Genomic DNA, 16,114 nt, shown 5'->3' with positions numbered 1-16,114 from the left:
CTGCTTATTGTAATTATCTGGTGTCATTCCAGTTTAATTTTACACTCATGTTTATGGCTGTACTGTATTTACAGCTTTGTCTCAAAAGGTAAACTATGCATTAATGCAACGATACGTTTTATCTAAAAGTTACCTATGACTGTGATTTTACTTTTTCAACCACAATAAGATGAAATTTGCATCAGGCTTATATATACTTCTACAGTATAATCTCAGATTTAGCTTTCAGATTACTACAGAGTGATAGTCTCAGTAACTCAGATATTGTACTTTTTTAAATTTTCTGACAGGTATAAGGAGGTTAATTTGGATTTAATTAAAACTGGATCAACAGCTAACCTTAACTAGCTGAACAGTGAAATTTAAACGTTTGTAGATCTCATAGATTATTTTTTATTTTTATTTAAAAATACAGATTTTACGCTTTAACCATAAAAAAAGAAAATCTAACTAAAATCTCTTTGTAAAACCAGACCTTGTGTTCATTCATCCTCATCAGGTTGGAATAGTTGTACAAAACAAATTTTTATGGAGGTTTTTTCTCAGTTAAGCAGCAAGTTCAGCTTTTCGAGTGGCCTGCAGTACTTCAAGAGAGGATTCAGTTTTCACACAGGAGGGGTGGTGAGCTGGTAAATTTTCCATCGTATTTTACATGATTTAAAAATAAAGATATTTTTAAATCATGCACTCTTTACTAAAGTTTCACCACCACCTCTACTTTAATCCTCTGGGAGAAAAGTCTTTGTATATATTTACTGAGATTTACAGAAGAATAGCTGTTTACAGTGTTCTCAGCAGATGTCTGTTTGTGCAACGTGAAGAAGGATACAGGAAGAAAACATGCTGTTGTGATCAGATTATTCATATTAGTTATGGGACATGCATAGAGACAAGATATATGTACATGAGATTTTTAAAGTATGTGAAGGACACTGTCTGTCCACAGCTCTTTCAGTTTGAAACGTATTTATTCAGCTCAGTTCTGTGTTTGTCACAGAGGGCGAAAGGTCCTCTTTTATGGATATGCAGACCTGGGATAAACTGTCTTTGAATTGTGTCTCATTTCTGCTGCCGTTGTTGGATTTGTCAACTTTGGCACCTGGTTTCTCTTCTTTCCACATTCCTACTCTCATGACTGTCTGTGTGTCAGCTTCAGTTTAACAAAAGGAGAAACTTGGTCGCCAGGAATGAAAAAAGATCAAAGAAGTGAACAGAAGTCTGTGTCATGTTGTCCCAGGTCTGCGGACGATGTTCTGGTGGCTTCGGACAACAGTGAGTTGCCTTTAAAGGTAGACTTAGTTATCTGACACCGCCACTCCTGATCTGGGTGACACTCAGAGATGGTCGTTCAGAAGAAACGGCAGCAACGAGACGCTGCAAAGCAACATCTTTGATTTTTTAAAACGTTTCTGAGAAATGCAGCTATCGTGGATGTAGTAACACTTTATTTTACAGGTCCAACGGTTTCCTAACATTCCCTGAAATTAAATATAATCTGAAGATTTCAGTGCTGTACATATCAAAACACTGATACACTGTCTAACAACAAATCTATAATAATCTTCATATACAATACATAATAAGTATATCATTGCCTACTTATACCTCAAATAAAATCCAGGTCCGTATGCAGTATGTGTTGAGCATCAGTGTAAAAGTGGTCAAAGATTTAGACCAGGAAAAGCAACTGGTTAGAAAATCTGCCCACTTAATGGCTTAAAAGTAAATAATGAAACCTTAAAATTAATTTTAAAATAAACAGGGAAGTAATAAACTGATGCTGATGTAACAACATATTGAGACCTCCCTGTAGGCCGGTACACCACAGCCAGTGTTCGATGGTGGCGTCTGTGTCGAGTGTCAGCACACTGGCTGAAGTCATGCGCAGGTTTTTATTGCATGTTTGTTGAGTTTAGATCCTAAAAAATCTAAAAGCAACTGCAAAGAGTTTGGGTTCCTTTTGTGGAACAGATGATCTTACATTAAACACTGCCTCGATCCAGCTGTAGTTGTGATTTGGTGCTATATAGATGAAACTGAAAATTATTATGAGCTCTCCAAAAGTGGATCCCAGTGGGAGTGGGTGTAAAGAAAATCGAACCAGGCCAAGAATAGATCCTTGAGGGACACCACAGGTGACGGAGAACTCACCAAGGCTCACGGCTTCTTCAAATCAACGTCACAATATATTACAAAAATAATATTAATATATAACTTGAGCTAGAAGATGCTAAAGTCAGCAGGGGCCTTGCATATACTGATTGCACGAGGCTTTCACCTGCTCATTGACCTGTTTAAGTAACAAATCCACAGAGGAGGCAAAAACATAAGAAACACAGTAAATCGGTGTGTTTTTGCACCGAGCACACAAAGCTGTGCAAATATGCGACAGTTCAGGGACTCCAGACACACGGGGAGCAAAAGGCTCCTGAATTCACCAAACGCTCAGCAGATTTCAAACCCAAGTGCTGCAGCACCTCACACAAATCCCATTATAGGCCCAATTATTATAATGACCTCTACATGTTATCCATGCAGCAGTGCTTTAACTTAAATTCTACATTTGAGAAATTGAATAACAGGGAAGGCGGTTGGAAATTACGCAAACAATGCTATGCACAATATTTTCAATACATTATAAAAATATGGTTCCAAAGAATATCCATTTATTATCCGTACAGTGTGCAGCAGCTAAGGTGAGAGAACTGGCAAAGATGGCGATAGATAAAAGATTTTTTTTAAAGATTTTTGGGGCAAAAATCATGAAACTTTTTGATTATTTTAGTTGACTTTGTCCCAACGACCATTAAAGTGATGTCAGATGTGTTTCAGCATGACTGGCTCCCAGAATAGCTTTGGTTTGGTCCACATGCCGAATCCTACAGAGTCCACGGCAGCAAAACAAATATGAGGAGCTGTAATAATATAGAAATGTACTCGGGTTTAAATCGATCTTTGTGTTTCCGATCAATAACACGTTAGCTGCTCTTTCTCCTGGAAATCAATCACAAGCTTAACAGCTAATGAGCTCCACTGTAATCCTCTCTGTGCTCCATCCTGACCAGCAGGAGAAGCCGAGGCTCCGATGAAGCTCTGAGTGAAGATGATGGATGGACGCAGTAACCACAGACAGCCTCCAGTTCCTGATTACAGGTTTACATCTACAAAGTCCTGTTTCATGACACGAGCAGAGGTTTAAAAACGTCATGGTTTATAACCTCAACCTGAAACTTTTTGATTATAAAATCTCATTTGTTAAGTTAATAAATAATAATGAGTTTAGATATCTGAAAAAAGATCGTCTTTATCCAAATATATATATTTATCTCACAATCTTTAATTACTTTGAGCAAACAGGTTTACATTGTAGCTTATTTTACATTGTTTATAATGTCAAAAATCAGCAGTTCTGTAAGACACTAAATGCTGCTTAGAAAGCAGCTGCAGTGAAAATACCTCAGAAAGGACCTCAAATATTTTTTATTTCTTTTATTCAATCAGATAATCCCATCGAGGCTCAGCGCACATTTACAAGAGCAGTTTCAGACAGTATAACAAAAAAGTTTGTATAATTAAATTCATATAAAAGGAAAATAATTAGCTGAAAATTACTCTTATTGATGGTGTCAAATGCGAAAATTAATTATAGATAAATATAAATCATATTTTTTAGTGCTGCTAACTTACAGGAAGTAGGAAATATTTATTTTGCTGGATTTCATATACATACGTTTATTCAAGTCAAATGTTTTTCATTCAGTGCGGCGCCTACAGCGTCGGATACGCCGCAGCTGATTAAGTCAAACCACTGAAATAGTTCAAAACAACCAGATAAATAAAAATAGGATGAAGTCACAATAACACGACGATGAAATGATGTTTGTTAGTTATGCTCACCTGATCTGTTCAAAAGAAAATGTTACAGAAACTATGAAATCTTTATTTTATGTGAAATATCTATTTAAATCGTTTCCATTGCAGATTCTTTTATATTTCTACTTTGAATGTTTCAGTGTTTGATTGACTCAGAATGAGCTGAACACACTTTATGTTGTGATTGAGACACAAATCTGAGTCGTATGAAGCTGTGGAGCCTGTAAAATCCAAAACAACACGTTTTACTGCATCCAGAACCGTTTTTATCACGACGAATGCAAAAACCTGCTTTCTTAAATTCCACCGACACAAACGCGTCGCTGAGGTCTGGGAGTGGCGTCACGTGGCTGAGTCTTCCTTTAACTTGCCTGTTGTTGCCTTTAGTTTCTAACCTTGTCTAAAAAATGTAGGAGAATAAAAACATATCAAAGGTAGTCTGGCAGACTTTTTGAAGATATACTGATGTTCTCTGGATAGTTTCACTACTACTATTACTTCTAGGGAGATTTTATCAGAAATAGCTTTAAGAGAGATTCGCTTCAGTTTGTTTTTCTTATAGAGAAAAAGACGTTTTCTGTAAATACAGTTTGGTTTTTCTTTGGATTTTTGGGTTTTTATGACTAAATGGGTTGATTATAAAATTAAAATGAAAAAAATCGGACCTTGGCTTCACTTCTTTACAAGCGAACTAAAGCACAGTTTGGTTTCTCTCGTGTTCCAGTCGGACATCCTGTAAATAGAACCTTTTCTATCTTTATTTCTCTCTTATTTAAGATGAACCTCATCATCCTTTGCACACGACGTTGTACCATTTTTATGACGATGCTTATGTCTGATAGGCATGTTAATGACTCGAGAAAATTATAATTGCGGTTTTCTTATTTAAACACTTGACTGGAACAGAGATGTTTGTTGTTGTTTTTTCTATGTTTGCTTTGGTTTTATTGTCCACGCTGGTCATATACCAATAACACCTGTTCTGTTAACAATGAACTGTCAATAAAAGTGAAAACTTCATCGTCTAAGACGCGTCTTTTACTTTTTTGCAGATCAATAACTCGTCATGAGTCATGGATTACATCTCTGATGGGCCCAGAGTTACATTTGAAACCCATGAACCCTGCTTCTGCTTGAGGTCACTTCCTGTTAAAAGGGAGTTCTTCCTCCCAGCTGTCACCATTGGGGGATTGTGTGATTGTTGGGCTTGTCTCTCTGTTGTGAGCTTTTTGCTCTATAAAGCACATTATGAAGATAATGTTTGTCTGAGTTGAACTGAAATGAGCTGATTGGTGGACGCCCGAGTTTCCCGTGAACATGGTAACACTTCTGACTGACTTCTGTGTCGCTGCCCCGCAGGCTGTTTGAGGGCATCATTTAATTTTTTCCTGCTGTGCTCCTTCTGTATATCAGGAACGTCGTTAATCTAACTTTTGATCTTTCTGTGTTCGCTTTAATGCCGTTTCCCTGCTTCATCACGACTGTGTCAGACAGCTGCTGCATAACAGACATATTTTTATTGATCTAAAAAGGAAAACAAGCCTTTTCCCTGTGTTTTCTGTACATGCATTAATCTGCACATTTCATTTTTTTTTAATAGTCCTGATCGGGGATGAATTTTTCGCAGGTTCGTTAACTGCTCCGGAGCATCTGCAACACGAGCAGGAAAAATCTAACAGATGTGCATCATAAATCTGCCTTGTGGTATTTTGCAGAAATGCCCCTTTAGGGACACGTATGCTGCTCTTCTGATGAAATGCAATATGTTCAGCCACCTGCCCAGTAATGTGACGGAGCAGACGAGCTCAGACACTGATGCCTTCCAACTCCGTTTTAATTTCATGGAGATTTAATGTGTCATTTGGAGAAAATTTGACTTCTTTTATTACGTCCAAATGGATCATTGGGTCGTTCATATGCTTTTGACTTCATACGCTTTATGGCTGAAACTGTAATTGCTCGAAATGGGTCAGTGCATCACCATTTAGCAAGTTAAGGGTTCCCCTCGGAGGTTTTTGAGGAGTCGACCTGCTAACGTCTCACAAGGACACGCGTCCACACTCTGCTATGGAAAGACTTACGCTCTGTCCTCCTGCCTCACTGAACAGCTGCTATTTTTCTCATCTTGAAGGTCAAATGAAAAGATGTTTCTTTAATTGTAAACTTAACTGAACCCACCAGGAGAACGTGAAGAAGCAACATCCATGATGTTCTGTCTAAAACAGATCCCCAAAGTTAAAACAGCACCAGGATTCTCTGGTGTAATGCCATTTTGGACCACAAGAGGAAGTAGTGAGTAAGTCTGCCCAACATGAGCGTTATCAAAGTTATTGTTAGCTTATATTTGTGCAAAATTCACATTTCTGTTATTTGTACCAGAACTGTGACACGTGAAAAGGGCGTCTTCCTGTCGTAATGTCTGTGATGTAGAGACACAGAAGCACGCGTTGCTACGTTATTGATCTGATTTCTCATAGTTCAGCAGAGGAAACCAAAAAAGTGCATTCTGGGTAAACTTTAAAAGTTCTACCACCATGTGAGACACTGTAGGCGGCTGCTCAGGACGAGTTAAAGCGCATGAAAGGACATTTTAATACCAGGCTTATCTTCTAGTCCTGATTCCTGCTTTCTGACACAGACTGGACCCATCAGCTGGGTGGGTTATAAAGCCTGTAAACCCCGTACAGGGTTAGGAAGGAGGAATCGATCCATAGCACAGAGTTTACAGGCACTGAGTCACTGCTGGAGCCTCAAGTGGTCACAGGAGGAACTACAGTTTAAGTTTGTTCATTCGTTTCCTTTTCTTCCTCCCTTCCATCATCTTCTCTAATGTCTTTCCTTCATCCTTTCTTTCCTCCTTTCCTTCCATACTTCTTTATTTCCATCACTGATTCTTAATTCCTTGCTTCCTTTCCTTTTTCATTTGTTCCTTTCCATTTGTTGTTCCCTTTTCAACTTCTTCATCCTCATACCCTTTCCTTTTCATATTTCCTTCCTTTCTACTTCTGTCATTCTTCCTTCTGCTTCCTTTTCCCCTCTTTTCTTCCTTATTGTTTCCTTCTTTATTTCCTTTACTATTTCAGTCGAGCTGTAATATCTGATATAATAACCAAACTGAGGCTCATGTTGTCTCCGGCTGGGACGTCATCCGTCTTGTTTCCTGTAAAATTCCCCGTCTGTTCACACCAGTCGGGGCTTTTGTGACGTTCTCCGAACGACTTTGTTGAAAAAAAGGAAAAAGGAGCCACTTGTGTTAGAACCCGAGCTCATATTCATTAAACTTAAATCATTCGGCGCCCCGTCCTCTCAAGCACAGATGATTTATAACCACCTGAAGACTTTCTCATAATTATGAGACAGTAAGTGTCAGATATGCAGCATTAATCTTATCACAGACTTGAATAATGATGTTCCTGATGAATCCATCACGTCTTCAACTGAAACGTCTTTAGGTCTGCTGATTAATGTCGTTCCTGCTGAACTCTGAACACGCTGCAGTGTGTTTGCATTTTTACAGCTCTGAGTGAAACAAATTAGACCCAAAGGTCTCCTTTTCTTTGTTCCCTTCTTTTCTTCCTTCTTTACTTCCTTTCATATTTGCTCCCTTCTTTGATTTTCCCTTTCCTCCTTCACTCCTTAATTCATTTGCCCTTTCTGGTCTCATTCCTTACTTCTCCTTTGCTATCCTTATTTCATCCTTCTTTCCTTCCTTTGTTCCTACCTGCTTCTTTGTTCCCTTTCCTTCTTAGTCTTCTTCTTCCTGTTTCATTCCTTCCTTAGGTACTCTCATTTCCTTTCCTTTCATCCTTCCTTTCCTCTCTTTCTGTCATCCGTTTTCCCTTCCTTCCTGCCTCTTCCCTAACCCCCTTTCTTCTTTCGTTTTCTTCCTTCCTTTTCTTCCGTTGTCAGCTTTCTTCCTTTTTTTGCCTCCTTCTCCTTTCCTTACTTCCTTCCCTTTCCCAATCTCCTTCTTTCCTTCCTTTCCCTCTTCCATCCTCCTTTCCTTTCCTTTCTAGTCTAATTCTTTTTGAACATCAACAGCTGAAGTGAGCAACCTTAGTTCAGCTCTCGCGTCTCTCTGACCCACAGAGCATGACGAGCAACACTTCTTTACTTTTGTTCAGTCTTTATTGGCATGACCAGAAATCCAAGCATCTCCCACACAGTCCACGACTCTTGTGACCCATCGTTTGAAATCCTTTTCCATCCCTTCCTCTTATCATTAGTCTTGTTTTCGAGTTGAAGGAAAGTGAAGTCCGGTGCATTTGTTGTTGTAGCAGCACAGACGCAGACAGATCCTCCAGTGTGCGTCTGTTTCATCACGAGCCCAACACACGGGGACCAGTTCAGTACCAGTTAGTGCACGAGATCATGAAACACATGCTGTCCACCCTCCTGTTTCCCATCCTGCACTGGGGCAGCTCTCCTGGCACCTCTGTGGAAGAGAAACACATTTCAAAAATGTTGAAATTTGCATGAATTTCAGTGCGCGGTGACATTTTACTCCTGTAAAATGAAAATCTGAGTACGACCTCTTCTGAAAGGAAACAATCTTTTTTATAATTACAGGTCAGCAGTTACTAAAAATACACCAGATTCTTGGCGTGAAGGCAGGAGAACAAACACATCGCTGTGCTTCCATCGTGGAGTCGAGCGTTTACCTTCAGGAGTCGCGTCCTCAGTTGTGTCACACTGCTCGTGTTTTTCAGTTTCCTTCTCGGCCTCCTCAGCCTTCCTCTCGTGGCTCTGATCACTTCCCATCTTTAGTCATGAAAAAGAGTCCCGCCTGAGGAAAAGCACACAGGTGGAAGCTGAGGTTAAAGGACTTACAGAAGGAAAACACTAAAAAGATCTTTTGGTTTCAGTCAGAGCCGAATGAGAAGACGGAGCAGTGACTACCTGAGAAGTTTTATCATTTAATTGGGGTTAATAAATAGCAAATATGGCAGGTTGAAAGAAACCGCAGAGTGAAGAGGGTGAAAAGTCAAAGGCTTGTTACCCACAAACTCTTCTTCTATCTAAACTGAAGAGGCGGTGCAATGTATGCAGTGGAGGGTGAAATGAGACGGGGAGAGGACAGAGATAGAAAGGCCTTGATAGCGAGGAAGAGAGCTACAGACGGAGAGGAAGAGGACAGCAGACATCACCGCCACTCCTGGTTATCAGCTCGGACATCCCTAATCCCGTCCAGGACACCAATCCAATCAGACAAACACAATCAGCTCGCCGGACGCAGCTCGAGGGATCATCTTACTCTGCTCAACACGATCGCCGCGAGCTGCCCAGGCTTTCCCGGCCATGTGTAATGCATGCTGGGAAATTACACATAACCAGAAGGGCTTTTCAGCATCGTGTTACCCTGACGATAAAGCACACGAGTGTGTCGGTGCTTCACGAGCTGGAACAGTAAGAAAACACCGCCATCATCAGCTAAGTTCATTAACTGTCTGAACAGAAGCTGTTTGGAGAGTCTGAATAAATCATGCAGTCTCATCCACTCAGATCTGAGAGTTCCTCTGCAGTCCTCCCCTGAAGGCCGAACCAGAGCCAGTTCTGTCTGGTAACAGGAAGCAGCATCTACACCTGCTGCTGACGTCCTGTGGACCCACAGCAGCGCTGGGATGTTTGTGCCCTGGTTGGTGACCGTTGCTGGAAGCTGCTGGAGGATGGTGCTGTACCAATAACCTCCACCCGCTTGCTTTGGTTGGTGTCACCCAAATAAACTATGGGCAACCGCTGCAACGGCCGGCGGCTGCCAGATGTTTGCAGACCGGTCTGTGTGACCGAGTCCTACCGTTAAGAAGTGCTGATGTTAAATATGATTCATCCTTAGAGAAAAACAACTGAACTAATCGTTCAGCTTCTGATTGGTCGGCCTGCGGCTCCAGACGCTCCAGACTCAGACGCATGAGCACCAGCTCGGGGACAGCTGGGACGTTTCTGGAACAAACGAGAACAAAATGCTGCTGAATATTTTCACACTTTTCATTCAAGGCACAGAGACAAACGGAGTCTCTAACACCGCCGGCGAGCCAGTGGAAGAAACGGCGGCAGTAAAACAAGAAGATATTAACTGCCTCACAAATGTGTAATGACTGTGGCCTTCTGGCTGGACCCCGAGGCAGTAACTTGTGATAATTTTCACATAAATGTGATTATGAGCCTCTCCTTTGGCCCAGATCTAAATCTAACACCAGAGGAGGCTCATCTGCTGGATGAGCGTTAAAGTGGAGCACAAAGAAAGAAAGAGAACAGCTGGATTGTTTTAACAGTAAAAATGCTGATGGCTTCGTTTCAAACACCTTTCATCTGAACCAAGTAGATAAAAAAGAGCTTTACTGGAGATTTGTGTACTTTGGTTTGTTTTGCATATATTAAGAGTTGCTTGCTGCCATCAGGCGCCTCATAAAAGTTCAAAACGTGACTTCAGAAACCAACAGGTGACATCATGGCGGCGACCTCCATCAAAACAGCCATCGACTCCAGTTGGGCCAAGACATTCAGGCCCATTTCTTAAGTGATGGCAGCTCCAAGAAACAGATGTTTTGGGGACATGTTGTTGGTCAGTGAGGAAGCGGCTTCGAAACACAAAGTGGAAAATGCCCAACCTGAGTCTTCATATTAGGACGCCACAAACCAACAGGTGATGGTGCGGCGGCCACGTTCCATTTTTATAGAACTATACCACAAAAAAAGGATCATGATACTTGTTCCTGGATAAATAAAGATATTCATAAATCTGCTGTTTACTGGCTTTATTCACAGAGCTGACCTGATGATTCAAATAATCTGGCAACCCCCAAAGTTCTTCTCATTAATGGGTTAGAAATGAGTCATGTCAGAAAGCAGTCCCGTTAAAATGGAACAAACGAGCACCGAACAAACTCATCACAGCGACGTGTGTTTCATAGCTGAACTTCAGAGTGTCTCGATCAGCATTCAGAGCGGTCGCCTCGCTTCCCTCCTCGACTCTGTGCAGCACGGATCACAGCGGGAGAGAAAGCCGAGCTAAAAATAGCTCCCTCCTCTCAGATATTGTTTTGTTTTGACTTGTGCGCCTCCTTATCTCTGCCGCTGCCCTCTTCAGCTCACGACAAACCGATTCGGCTTTTCCACAGCCCGAGGGCTCCCATCTGAACACAAAACTACATGTGACCCACAGAAAGCAGCTGCTGGCTGCAACAGCATAACGCTGTGGCAGGTACCTCCGATCTGACAACTCCACAGAGACCAACGGTGAATGCAAAATGATTTTAAATGAGCACAAAGAGGCAAGCTGACTGAAAACAGACACAAAACATGCACAAAAATGATCACAATGAGGCACAAAATGACTAAAAACGGACAGAAACCAACATCAAAGACGACAAAGTGACATCTAGGAGACATAAAATGACAAAATGCAGAAAAACCACAAAGATTTTCTGTAAAACAACTTAAAAAAGAAAAAATGACACAAAACAGGTGCAAAAAGACCACAAAGAGACTGAAAATGACTGTGACGAAATGCAAAAAGACTCAATATTTCTGCAAAACAACAAAAAATGAACAAAGTGACAACAAAGAGACCAAAGTTACACAGAAGGCCGTCTCTCTGAATGCTGCTATACTCGAACAAACCACGCTGACTTCAGTTCTCGCTTTTTTTCTGTCAGTAATGAAAGACTTTTGGCACGAATGGGGTCCACCCACTAGGAAATAATTAAGATAAATAATCTCTCAGCAGCAGATTAATTACAGCCTATCTGCATTACTGATTCGATTAAAGCCAGAGTGAGTTTGCCTCAGTTTTATTCTCTCTCTGCTCTGATGAACGGCTGTCACCGATTCAGGACTGTGTGGCGTTAGCTGACAGACGTTAGACGCTGCTTCATGCGTAATAGATCCACGACTTTAATATTTTTACTGTAAATGTGCTGAATGTTTCCAGCTTCTTTATTCGCTGATATACGATACGCAGGTTAAAATCCCACATCAGCCTTTTCTGTAAAAAACAAGACCAGAAATCTCTGATGTCTACTGGAAATACTGCAGCAAAGGTTTATGATTATAAAAGTGCTTAATGTTGTACATGATCAGATTAAATCACACATGCTGGCTTTGGCTCAGACTCGAACTGTCAGCCTGCCAGTTAGTAAGAAAGCAGTCTGTGGGAGGCAGAAACAAATGACTAAGAAAAAACAAAAATGATGACTCAAGAACTGAAAATGAGATGAAAAAGACTTTAAATCAGTATAAAGAGATACAAAAACAACTTAAACTGCATACAAAACAGCCAGAAAGAGCCTCAAAATGACTAAAAATTGGTAGAAATGACGTCAGGGACACAGAACAATTAAAAACTGGTGCAAAATCTGCACAAACAGACACAAACCGAGAACAAAGACACTCAAATGTCTAAAAATAGGCTTGAATGACCACAAATAGACTTAAAATACACGCAAAACAACAAAAACAGACCGATGACTGAAAAGATGCATGAAAACTAAAGGCGCGCGAACTCAAAGACCACGCCCAAGCTGCTGCAGGTTCATGTTTCCCTTCTGCAGGAACACCTGTGCAGATGTGGGCGGAGTCTAAGAGGACAACCCCGGAACCAGAAGTGTGTTTGTTTGTGTCTGTGTAGCTGTGCCTCATCAGACCTCCACGGCCTGCTCCTCATTACAAACACCAAACATGTCCTGACTGTTTAAGCATCGTGTGTCACCCATTATGAGGGGATCACGCGTGTTTCAGGCTTTCTAACTCCGTGTTGGTGACACGTGTGGGTCCGCTCCAGCCTGCAAACATGTTTACATCTGATCGCTTCGCCTGCAGAGAGCACAGGAGCTCCGACAGCCGCTCGGGGAGCACAGATTAATTTTAGCCCACCTAATCGACCCCCACGAAGCCCGCGAGACCCTCCGTCTGTGTCGGCCGCCGGTTCCGATTAGTTTGCGATGTTTCCAGGCAGAGAATCCCGATCGACGTGTCGGCGGAGTGAAGGCTGTGGAGATCCTGATGGAGGAAGAAGGATCACTCCGCGGAAATCTCCAAGCCAACGCGGAAGTGCCGCAATCTGCAATTCCTCCAGCGTGGCAGCCCCATAGACTTCCACAGTAAAAGACAGAAAACGTATTGTTGTGATCAAAGATACAAACAAAGAGAAAAAAAAACAGACCAAGCTGAACACACAAAACACAAACAACAAAGTAAAGAACAAAAGGTTTCTGCAAAATGATCACAAAGAGACCAGAGTGATTGAAAATAGACAAAAATAGAATTTATGACAAGGACACGCCAACAACAACTGACATCAGACACTGAGTGATCACAGCAGTAAAACTCCAGACGAAAAATGACCACAAATAGCAAACCAGAGACGTGCAAAATGATACAAACAATGAGATGAAAACGGTGAAAAAATAGATGCAAAATAAGTGAAAATAGAAACTTAAAATATCCATAAACAGAGAAAAAGCTCTTTAAGCTCCTCTAACGTCTGCCTGGGCGTGTTTAATCAACCCTTCAGAGGTCCAAAGAGAGACTCTTCTCCAGAGATGGGCAGTAACGATGTAAGGGATTACCATTGCACAAAAGGTAATTAGATTACTGTTACTTTCCCGTAAGCACGCCGCGCAAGAGTGTCTGATGACAGTGACGTAAGCAAGTGCGACGTTGTGACAACAGCTGTGTGCAGATCAACAATGGATCACATATTGATTGTGGGAGAGAGTATGAGCGTGCAGCGTTTAAAGCGTGGAAGTACTGACCTTACTTTGAGTTTGATTCCATAAAAAGTGACAAAAACATTAGTGTCCGCTGTGCGTGGGAAGAAAACTTCTTTTTACAGCGAAAAAAACCCCTAAACTTCCAACAAGCACCGAGTAGCTACGACGTAATGGGAAACTCACAGAGACACTCGCGGATTCTTCCACTGACCGCGGCACACCTGCACCAGGGTAAACCTCCGCCTACCCCACTCCTGCTTTACAGGTGAAAATAGAGCAACAGGACCGCTGAGTCTTTGACTTTATTTATTTTCTGCTGTGTTTTACTTGCATCTATTTGAAAGACTGAGTGTAAACACAAAAAAAAATTATTTTATGTGCTGGAATGTGCAGAAAACAGGTTTAAATGTTAAACTAATTTCTTCCAGTCAGTGAATGTTGCAGATAATTAAATGTTTGCTTGATGCATAAAGTTAAAAGATTAAAACTAATAAAACAACTTTTAAAAAGAGACTTTTCCATTTGATTACATTTTGTATGATGATTATGTAGAAAAAGTAGAATTGGGCTGAAAGATCTATCACTTTATCACCTCTTCAGGTTGTAAATCATGTTTTTAAAAAGTAACTAAGTAACTAAGTAATTAATTACTTTTGAAAATAAGTAATCAGTAAAGTAACGTGATTACTTTTTGGGGGAAGTAATCAGTAATTAGTTACTGATTACTTTTTTCAAGTAACTTGACCAACACTGCTCTTGTCCAAAGATGAGGTGGATCGTTGGCTGTGACAGGTCCTCGGATGTTTTTATATTTCTGTGAGGAAACTTTTGGAAACACTTCACATGAAGATGGAAGTCTAAATGCACTCTGTGCCCGCATCAGGCACACTGGGCGCACCTGCGCAGGTATAAACAGACTTTAACGCTGGGGCGGAGTGATACCTCTTACTTCTCTCTGCCGCTCTTTGTTCCCTCCGCCCTGGTAACCCACCCCTCACCCATCTCTACCAACCTGCTGCTGTGACGTCACGCAGGTGGTGAGCTAATGGAAGTGTCACCAAAACAAGACGTCACGCGGAGAGGCCGACGTGATAGGCTGAGAGAGCAAACCACGGCGCAGCACGAGGACGGAGGAGGAGGAGGATGGCGGTTGCTATGCAGGTTGTTGAGGAAGAAAAAACAGTTTAAAGATTTTTTTTCATGTTGCCTCCTCCTGTGCTCGTGCACGCGCTCGCAGGCACAGAGACATGGTGTAAAAACCTGCTGTAAAAATAACTAAATAACTTAGAAGGCAGAACACCTTCATTTCAGATCATCCAGAACAGCACAGATTATTAATATGAAATTAAAAAAACAAACCTGAATGTGTAATAATTTAGTGTCAGAAATGAATTCATAATTGACATGATTTTGTTTCTGTATAAAAACAGCTGCTCATCATGGGATGGGAAGAAGGGTCCACACTAAACACTGACTCTGCATACATTTCATTTAAATGACAATAAAGTTCTTTTTAAAAAAGACAATCATGATTATTCTTTTGATATCTCAGAGATGTATCAGAAACAATCTAGATTTAAAAGTGAAGCAGCAAAGTGTCTGAAACATAGAATTTGTGCCACTGACAAAACTTTAGCCCAAGACTGTTTAACCACAGAGCCTCGCTCTGCGTGAGGCACGGTGACAGTATGAGACAGTAACAGAGGTAATAATTATCATTTTAATACCACACTTATTATTTTGAATGTATCTTTCGGTGTAGTTTTGCATTTAATTTTGCAGTTTTCTGCATTTATTCCAGTTTTACATCATTAGTGTATTGTAGCTTTACACGACTAAAACTTCTCAGGACTTTATTTAATGTATTTAACGAATGATGGCATGTATGTGTATGTATATATATGTATGCGTGTATGCGGAAATATGTGTGTGTATGTATGTACGCATGCATACATGTATATATACATATGTATGTATGTGCGTGTATGTTTGCAGGTGTATGTATAACTTGTCCATATCTTTCTTGTGTAAATGTAAATTTGTCTGTGATTGTGTAAATACTTACACTATTGTGTACTTCCCACACATAGAGAAATGCCAAACAGCCTTTCATTGTTCTTGTAACAGTGACAATGAAAGCTATTCTATTCTGTTCTATTCTAAAAGTAATGGGTAAAAGTCAAACTAGGGTCAAAGGTCAGAAACTAGCAATATTTATAAAGCAACAGATAATTTCATGCTTTGCATTGGGACCATAATAAAATGAATCGTCACTTTCAAAAACAATGAATAAAAAAAATAAATAATTTATTGTGTTTATTATTAACAAACAGCAGTTTGTGGACGTTCGGGAACGAAAAGAGACACGTCAGTGTTTTTGGACGGACTTTATGAATGAGACATAAAATAAAAAAATTAAAACGAAACAATAAAAAAATATTTGAATCCAGCTTGACAGTAAATAAAAACAAAGATATATTAAGATTTTTAAAGAGGGAACCGCTGTTTGTTTTAAAAGTGAAAAAAAAAAC

The 16,114-nt window shown here is 40.5% G+C and overlaps 1 long non-coding RNA gene across 1 annotated transcript; it reads right to left on the bottom strand.

Annotated features, from left to right (window-relative positions):
* Positions 1 to 3,303: 3,303 nt before the first annotated feature.
* Positions 3,304 to 12,904, bottom strand: LOC147331624 (uncharacterized). The gene is made up of 3 exons (XR_015129202.1): positions 12,745 to 12,904; positions 8,535 to 8,659; positions 3,304 to 8,308 (listed from the first exon to the last, which is right to left on the bottom strand). It is a non-coding gene; the product is annotated as an uncharacterized LOC147331624 (long non-coding RNA).
* Positions 12,905 to 16,114: the final 3,210 nt, after the last annotated feature.

Source organism: Aulonocara sp. 'chitande type north' Nkhata Bay, linkage group LG5 (genome assembly GCF_057382095.1).
Source record: "Aulonocara sp. 'chitande type north' Nkhata Bay isolate Kocher_YH1m ecotype deep benthic linkage group LG5, A_spYH_male_GT1.1, whole genome shotgun sequence".
NCBI classification, from domain to species: domain Eukaryota; kingdom Metazoa; phylum Chordata; class Actinopteri; order Cichliformes; family Cichlidae; genus Aulonocara; species Aulonocara sp. 'chitande type north' Nkhata Bay.
This window is presented reverse-complemented; position numbering and strand designations above follow the sequence as displayed.